Source organism: Centropristis striata, chromosome 1 (assembly GCF_030273125.1).
Source record: "Centropristis striata isolate RG_2023a ecotype Rhode Island chromosome 1, C.striata_1.0, whole genome shotgun sequence".
NCBI classification, from domain to species: Eukaryota; Metazoa; Chordata; class Actinopteri; order Perciformes; family Serranidae; genus Centropristis; species Centropristis striata.
The window spans coordinates 1,757,137-1,767,250 of record NC_081517.1 but is presented as its reverse complement, the minus strand read 5'-3'; positions in this window follow the sequence as shown (position 1 = coordinate 1,767,250).

The window sequence follows — 10,114 nt, the reverse complement described above, 5'->3', positions numbered from 1 at the left end:
TAATTTTTTATGTTGATTACACTTATTATGCCAAGCAGAAGAAGTTTCATCCCGAAAAAATACTTTTAACTATCTATTTTTAGTTTATTAAACTTTGAAATGGGTCAATTTGACCTGCAACATAACAGGAGGGTTAAAGAGTTAAAATATAAAAATACATTTTCATTGTGTAATTTTAACTCAGAATCCGTGAGAACTATATAAACTCAGAAAAAGTGTTAAATTTAACACTCTGTGAGCTGAATTAACACTCCCGATTTTGCTGTGTACTTTTGTTCCACAGCGATCCCTGAGATGAATATAAATGTGGTTTGACTCTCTTCTTCTCAGCTGCTCTTCTATCTATTATCTCACCTCCGTTTGCTCTTAACTGTTAGTTTTGGTTCCAGTTTGGTGTTTTTCGAGACTAACCAGCCTCATCAGTGAGTCATTAAGATGCACCATGGCCTGCAGATGGCGCTCTCTGATCAAACGGCCCAGCTGTACGTGTCTATAAAGATCAGATTACCTTCCTCACATAGCTGCTGGTTGAAAGTGACTTTGAAATTGACCTAATAACTAAACCTCCTCACTTATTGGTAAACGGCATTCACTGTGGTGCTTCAGTAACACGTTGCACCTTTTCTTTTTTTTTCTTTTATCTTTATTGAGGCCAACAGGTTACATACAACATAGGATATTTTCCCTTCTTAAAAACAAAACATAATTTCTCTTATATGTACAGGTTCCTGATACATAGGAAAAGCAAAGAAAGGAAAAGAAAACTAAATCATAGAAAAGAGAACCATCAGGATTTTCATTCTGTACCCATAGATATACATCAACATCAGTTTTCTTCCCAGGCCCAATTTTTTAACATTTTTATGCATTAACATTATGAACAGTTCGAACATAAGAGGGAGTTTCACTTTAATTTAATTCTCTGAAAGAAAATAAATAAAGAAAAAGGGACATGCATACACATAGATAATTAACAAGACAAAAACAAAAAATACTCAAACAAAATCTGATCTTAGGCCTATATGATTAACATACCCAGTCCATTTAGACCATATTCTAGAAAATGTGTCAGTCTGGATTTTGAGGGAGTAGGATAACTTTTCCATTGTGTATATATATCATGGACCACATCTAGCCATTCTCCTATTGTAGGTGGGTCTTTTTTTAACCACCTTCTTGAGACTGCTTTTTTGCTTGCCACCAGAAGTATTCGTTGCACCTTTTCATCATCCAAAACATTCCAACAATCTTATTTTGTTACCGTTTAGTACATTTCTGCCTTTCAAGTCTCCTCTCAGTCGGGTCCTTTTCTCCTTAAATCTCTATTAATGCACCTTTTAAATAAAAAGAGGTAAATGTGTTTTACCTCTTGGCTCTTGTGATTGGCTGTTCTAAAAGGAAACGGTCCAATTTTAGAAGCTTTCTGTCAGCAGGACATCTGACCAGTGAATGGCCGTCCCCTCTTCTCTCCTACTGGTTTCCACATAATTGATACTTCACACCTTCAGTAATATGATGCTACAGTCAGCAAATCAACAAGAACCTTTAGTTCAGTAAAAACACCCATGCCGTAATGTAAAAATACTACATTACAAAGTCCTGCTGCTAATATCTGCTAAATATTCTCATTTATAGATTGATACTAGAGTATCACATAAAAAGTACTCATTTAGAGTAATATGTGTCCTGTGACTGTTATAGTACCTTTGTGGTTCACTTGGGACACTTTTGCCTTTCTAATTTGTACTTTTTCAATCATTTTGTCTGTGTTAATACATGCAGAATACATTTTTCATATTCTGTTTTATATTTGAAAATCTGAAATAAATAGAATTTGCTTGTGATGCTTAAAGAGACAGTTCATCCCCAAATCAAATATATATATGTATGTGTGTATATATATATATATATATATATATGTGTGTGTGTGTGTGTGTGTGTGTATATATATTTGTGTATATATGTGTATATATATGTATATATGTGTGTGTGTGTGTGTGTGTGTGTATATATATATATATATATGTATATGTGTGTATGTATATATGTGTGTATATATATATATATATGTGTGTGTATATATATGTGTATATGTGTGTGTATATATATGTATGTGTATATATGTATATATGTGTATATATATGTATATATGTGTATATATATCTATATATGTGTATATATATGTGTGTGTGTATATGTATATATGTGTATATGTATATATGTGTGTATATATATGTGTGTATATGTATATATGTGTATATATATATATATGTGTGTGTGTATATGTATATATGTGTATATGTATATATGTGTGTATATATATGTGTGTATATGTATATATGTGTATATATATGTGTGTGTATATGTATATATGTGTATATATATGTGTGTATATGTATATATGTATATATATATGTATATATATATGTGTATATATGTATATATGTGTATATATATATTTTTTTTTGTTTGTTTTTGTGTTTTTTTTTGTTTTTGTTTTTGTTTTTTTTCCTCTTTCCCATAGTATTTATCAATCTAGATTGTTTAGGTGTGAGTTGTAGAGATCAACTATAGAGATGTCTGAGTTTTTTCCAACATAATGGAACTAGAAGACTCTCAGCTTGTGTTGTTCAAAGCACCAAAAACTACATCTGAAAAGGAACTATGAACGTTTTGCTTTCTAGTACAGTTCCTACATGAAACTGCTGACAACGAGGTCTGTGGATTGTCTTGAGTAACTCGATCATGATTTCTGGAAAGAGACATTGCTGTTTATAGTTTTTCAATGCCGTCTAGTGAAGCCAAGCCAGACATCTCTACGGCCGATATCTCCATCCAGCACTTTGACACTCACACCAAACCTGTCAACACTGATGGATTTGCTGATTAACTGTCCCTTTAAGTACAGTACATGAATAAACATTTCCTCCACTGGCTGCTGTAAGCTTAGAAACTAAATATCACTGAGTTCTGAATTGGTGTGATAGTAGAGGACAGAAATGCAGTTACATTTTGGTGTGTTGTGAGATTGCAGTAGCTGCAGCAGACTTTAAGTCTTGAAGTACTCCAGTCTAGATATTTGGGCCCATTCCTACGCTCCAGGCTTTGCTTTTTTACATTTTACATTAACAGATGCCACTTTGTGTTGGAATGAGATAGGCCTGTGGGTCTATTCACACAACGCACAGGTGCATAATGGCGAAGTAAAAAATGATGGAAGAAAAGTGATGGTTTGTGAAGAGCCATGTCCTCATTATAATTGAACAATTTGTAGCTCTTGTAGGATTAGTTTATTTTCCTTAAACTAATACACACACCAGTGTCCCTTGATTAAATTGCGTCCCGCATGCTCTTACTGCACTCGGGCTGTTTATTTGTGCGTGCAATGGTCTTTCCTGCGCCGCTGAAGTGTCTCAGTAATCCCTCTTTTATTGTGAAAGGTTATTCTCCGCATGCTCCTGCCTCTGTCTGTTAAGATTAGCCATTCCTGGAGAGACTTCCATTTGCCTCTCATTATTAGTCTTCTGTTACCTTTCCGTCGGTCAGGCAGCTTGGAGCACCTCTCCTCCACCTCAGGTGAAGAGGAAGTGCTCTGTGTCAATCATCCTGACACCAGCAGAGGGTCTAGGATGGCAGTTCAATGGCAGATAATCCTGAGTGGAAAGTTTTGGACTGTGTATTCCTGTGTGAGTGTGTGTGTGTGTGTGTGTGTGTGTGTGTGTGTGTGTGTGTGTGTGTGTGTTTGTCTGTCTTCATATAGTTGTGAGGACCAACCCATGGCAGAATACCAACATTGTGAGGACATTTGTAGTTGTGAGGACATTTTTTCCAGTCCTCACAAAGAAAATGCTAGGATAGCCTCTAGAGCAGGGGTCTCAAACTCAAATTACCTGGGGGCCACTGGAGGCAGTATCAAAATGACCAAAAAAAGACACAAAATGACAGAAAAAACACTAAATTACTTAAAAAGACACAAAATGACCAAAAAAGACAACATTACTAAAAAAAAGACAAAATGACTAAAAAAAGACACAATGAACAAATAAAAACGACACAAAATTACAAAAAAAAGACACAAAAAATATTTTAAAAAGTCACAAAATTATTAAAAAAGACACAAAATGACCAAAAAAGACACAAAATTATTTTTAAAAAGACACAAAATTATTAAAAAAGACAAAATTACTGAAAAAAAGACACAAAATGACCAAAAAAGACACCAAATTATTTTTGAAAAGACACAAAATTATTTAAAAAAGACAATTATTAAAAAAGACACTAAATGACCAAAAAAGACACAAAATTATTTTAAATAAAGACACAAAATTATTTAAAAAAGACAATTATTAAAAAAGACACTAAATGACCAAAAAAGACACCAAATTATTTTAAATAAAGACACAAAATTATTAAAAAAGACACAAAATGACCAAAAAAGACACAAAATTATTTTAAAAAAGACACAAAATTATTAAAAAAGACAATTATTAAAAAAGACGCAAAATTATTTAAAAAAAGACACTAAATTACCAAACTCTCATATCAAGGTGGGGGCCACAAAATATCGTCACGAGGGCCGCAATTGGCCCGCGGGCCGCGAGTTTGAGACCCCTGCTCTAGAGGCCTTAATTAATCATCTCTATGAATTTCAGGGAAGGTCCTAACAGAGATGGTAAACCCTGAAATGTGTGTGTTGGGCTAGGGGAAGTGGTGGTCCTCACAACTATTAAAGACATGTATGTATGTGTATATGTGTGTTTGTCTTCATATAGTTGTGAGGACCAACCCATGGCAGAATACCAACATTGTGAGGACATTTGTAGTTGTGAGGACATTTTTTCCAGTCCTCACAAAGAAAATGCTAGGATAGCCTCTAAAGGCCTTAATTAATCATCTGTATGAATTTCAGGGAAGGTCCTAACAGAGATGGTAAACCCTGAAATGTGTGTGTTGGGCTAGGGGAAGTGGTGGTCCTCACAACTATTAAAGACATGTATGTGTGTGTGTGTGTGTGTGTGTGTGTGTGTGTGTGTGTGTGTGTGTGTGTTCGCGCTCCGGCCCAGCATGGGATTTCTATCCACAGGTAGGCCAGATGCTACCTGTCATCTCCATTCAATCAATGTAATCACTGACCTTTGCAGTAACATGGTTGTTTGCATATCGTATCAAGGCCAGAGGGAGCGCCAGAAACCAGGAAGAGTGACTAGATGGACTTTTTTTTATTTCTTCTTCTCGTCCATCACCACCACCAAACATCCACCTAATCCCCTCTAAGGATGAAAAACTTGAGGCAACCGAGCGACTGAGACAAAAGTTTTAGAACACACCAACTTTTCCAGAATTTAATTGAAAATGATGCAGTTTAATGTCTCAGTCTACTCTGAAATTAATGCACATTTAAAATTCTTTCTTGAGCATGATAGTGTTTTGAAAATAAAAAAAAGATTCAAAATCACATTTTATGTTGAACTAAAGGACAAAAAAAAAGACAAAAAATGACCAAAAGAAGACACAAAATGACAAAAAAAGACACCAAAAGACACAAAATGACAAAAAAGACACCAAAAGGACTAAAAAAAGACACAAAATGACCAAAAAAAGACACAAAATGACAAAAAAAGACACCAAAAGACACAAAATGACAAAAAAGACACCAAAAGGACTAAAAAAAGACACAAAATGACAAAAAAAAGACACAAAATGACTTACAAAGACATGAAAAGAATTCAAAAATGGACAAAATAGCCCAAGACTCCATAGAGTTAAGTTGTTAACCCATTTCTTGTTCCCTGAAAAAGGCCTACTTGTATAATTCTGAAATGTACATTATTTTTTAGTTTTGGTTAAGCTTACCTTTTTTTATTTACCTTTGTGAGAATATTCCTCTGTTTCACTGTTTGTGTACCACTGTATTGTCAGCCAGTGGCGGTTCTAGACCAGTTTTACTGTGGGGGCCAAGTAGGGGCCAGTGTTTAATCAGAGGGGCACATTAAAAAACGTCAGGATGATATTTAAGCATTCAAAACCTTTATTTTAGCTTATTGAAAAATCTCAGTTAAGTATATTTGGAAGACACAAATACATTGATTGCAGTGGTGGAATGTAACTAAGTACATTTACTCAAGTACTGTACTTAAGTACAAATTTGAGATATTTGTACTTTACTTGAGTATTTCCATTTGATGTTACTTTATACTTCTACTTCACTACATTTTGAGGCAAATATTGTACTTTTTACTCCACTATATTTAGCTGCCAGCTTTAGTTACTTTTCAGTTCAAGATTTAACATAAAAACATAATTAATATGAAATGTTTGCTAACATGTTAACATGTTTTAAATTGAACATCATAAGAGTATATTAAGTTGTTAAAATGAGCCCTACCTTGAGAAAATTAAAGCCGTCTGTACATAAATGCATCAAAAATAATAACCCAACAATATATTTTTAGAATATATGAAACAATCTGAGTGGGTCCATTCTGCATAATGAGTACTTTTACTTTTGATACTTTAAGTGCATTTTGATGCTGATACTTTTGTACTTTTACTTCAGTAAGTTCTGAATGCAGGACTTTTACTTGTAGTGGAGTAATTTAACAGTGTTGTATTAGTACTTTTACTTAAGTAAGGGATCTGAATACTTTTTCCACCACTGATTGATTGAAAAAATGAGACAGACTCACCAACAATAGCAGTTATTTTTGTACGACAATGACATTTCTCATTTTTGTGCTTTTATTTTGAAAGTGCAGTACAGTGAGAATGATCTTTATATATATATATATATATATACACACACACACACACACAAGCTTTTATTGCACTATTTAACTATTATAAAATGTACACATTCTGGATTCCTTTTGTCTACAATGAGATATTGTTTAAACAAAAAATAGGTAAGCATTGTTCCGACGTTCATCGTTCATTGTTCTAAATCAGGGGTCTCAAACTCAAATTACCTGGGGGCCGCTGGAGGCAGAATCAAAATGACCAAAAAAAAAGACAAAATTACAAAAAAGGACACAAAATGACTGAAAAAGATACAAAATGATTACAAAAAAGGACACAAAATGACTGAAAAAGATACAAAATGATTACAAAAAGAGACAAAATGACCAAAAAGAGACACAAAATTAAAAAAAAAAGACACAAAATGATCAAAAAAAGACACAGAATTACCAAAAAAGACACAACATTATAAAAAAACACTAAATTGCTTAAAAAAGACACAAAATTACAAAAAAGACACAAAATTATTTAAAAAAGACACAAAATTAACAAAAAAGTTAAAGAATTACCAAAAAAGACACAAAATTATTTTAAAAAAGACACAAAATTAACAAAAAAAAGACACAGAATTACCAAAAAAGATACAAAATTATTTTTAAAAAGACACAAAATTAACAAAAAAGACACAAAATTAACAAAAAAGACACAAAATTATTTAACAAAGACACAAAATTATTTAACAAAGACAAAATTACCAAAAAAAGACACAAAATTAACAAAAAAGTAATTAAAGGGACCTTCCACACACAACACAGTAAAGTGCCATTCATATAAAACTCACATTTAACTTTCATATCAAGGTGAGGGCCACAAAATATCGTCATGAGGGCCGCAATTGGCCCGCGGGCCGCGAATTTGAGACCCCTGTTCTAAATTGATAGTTTTATTATTAATTTGACACAGGGGCCACAGCAGGGGCCAAAGGCTTCTTCACAGGGGCAGTGGCCCCTGGAGGCCCCTGTGTAGAACCGCCACTGTATTATCAGCAGCATGTGTGTGTTTCAGAGAAATCCCACACCGCTCTGATCTCCTGGCTGATACAGTATCAGTTTGGTGCAGCTGTCTGGTGAAACGGTCGCAGAAAGAGGAAGTTCTGACAGTTACCACACAGAGGATGAATCTGCAGTCTGGGCTTCCCTCTCATGGAAACACGCCATGTACAGTACAAAGTTCAGAGGATTCTTTAGGGACACAGCTTTAATCTACTGATGCTTACCTTGGAATCAGACATGCACAGTGTTTAGGAGCGTGTGAATATTGTCATATTCACATCTTTTACTTTAGTAAAAACAGCAATCCAATCCCCTTTATTTATATAGCACAATTTTAGCAAACACAAGGTTTCCAAAGTGCTGCACAAACAATAAATACATAACACAATACAAAGGGATGTAGTAAACAATAGATCAATAAGATGCAATAAGATGCAATAAATTAAAAATGGGATAAAAATAAATAAAATAAAATGTAAAATGTACTGCCCGCACAAAATAAAATATGCATGAATATAATAAAAACAATACAAGTATGCTAAACTTGTACGTATACAAAGGCCTTTTGTCTGTCTTTGCTCCATTGTTAGTACAGTAAAATATAAAGAATATACAGCTGGATTCTTTTTTTTTGTGTGTATTTATTTTTATTGTTTTCATAACAGAAAAATATATACAAATTATGTATGCAAATTAGAGATAAATGGTGGAGCTACACAGAACAATACATGTTTTTTTGTTTTTTTTTGACAGTTTTTGACATTAGACAAACAAAACAAGGATATAACATAAATGGCACAGCAACAGAATAACACTCATTCAGTTTTTAGACATTAAATCAAGAAAAGGTTGCCATATTTTAAAAAAGATATCCTCTTTAGTAGATATTATGTACCTGATTTTCTCCAAGTGTAATACATCTCCCAGCTCTCTCAACCACATTTCAAACGTAACACTGGCCCCTCCTTGGTCCCCACAGTAAAATTGGTCTAGAACCGCCACTGAATATAAGCAATTCTTGAAAACCACACCAGTGGTATTTCAAATTGTATCTTGACTTTCAGCAGGCTGGCAGAGATTAACATTGATTTGTTAAAGGCTTGTGAATGCCAGAATGGAGACAGCAGTCATTGAATATGTGATAGCGGCTATTTTTCATAAAGTGAGTCGCATTATCCAGAAATAGGCTGCTAATATTGGTTGAGTGCTTTCACTTCTTCTATTGAAAGTCATTAGTTCCTTAGAAATTGATATGGAGTATTGATAAACGACTGTACATTTGTCCTAATAGTTTTGTTTTTAAATTGTACTGTAATTGAGAATGGATAGTGTATGCTGTATGATCAGTTTATATTGAAGTTTATGGCTTTCAGTCAGCTTCTGAACTAAAAACAGATTGGAGTGGGATTTTAAAGGTGTCAGGTAGCTGAACAGACAAACGGCAAAATTACTCTGAATAAAATTAAAACATTAGTTAGTATTGAGTATGAAATCTGAAAAGCATATTTTAATTTCACAGTGCTATACTGTTACATTGTAAAGGCATGTTATTTACCACTTGATGGCCTCAAAAAAATGTTAAACAAGCATTTTTTGTAACAGTAAAAAAGGTCATTATCAACCTGAGCCAGGAAATCAGCATTTTTTACTGCAATATCACGTCCTTGTTTTAGAGGAAGTACAACAGTGATATTAATCTGCATGTCAGTCAGATGTTTCTGGAGATAAGTTTAAAAAACAAGACCAATATCGTAAATTGTGTGTAGCAAATAACATCACTGTGTTAACAAATGTTTATTGATTGATTGATTGATTTTATTTGACCATTCTTGATATAAAAATATGAAACAGCAACCTGTGTCATACGTAATATAAATAGATAAAAAATAGTCAGGGATGACACAATAAAGCCCTAAGGCTTATTTCCATTGTGGTCCCTTATGATATCGACATTTTAATTCGATTTTTTAATACAAATAAGTAAAGATAGATCGATAGATAGATAGATAGATAGATAGATAGATAGATAGATAGATAGATAGATAGATAGATAGATACATAGATAGATAGATAGATAGATAGATAGATAGACTTTATTTAACTATCCCAAGCTGGGAAATGACAGTGTAGCAGCAGCATTACACACAGAGACAATAACAACACAATTAAGTAAAAAGAACAACCTAGGCATACTTCAAGCAATAAAATATAAAAATACAATAAAATATAATAAAAAATAAAGTGTCTAAAGAAGGAGTAGGCTATGTATTAAGGAGTAGAATAGAATTCCAGTGCAGAATAAATATGAATATACGGTATAAAAATGT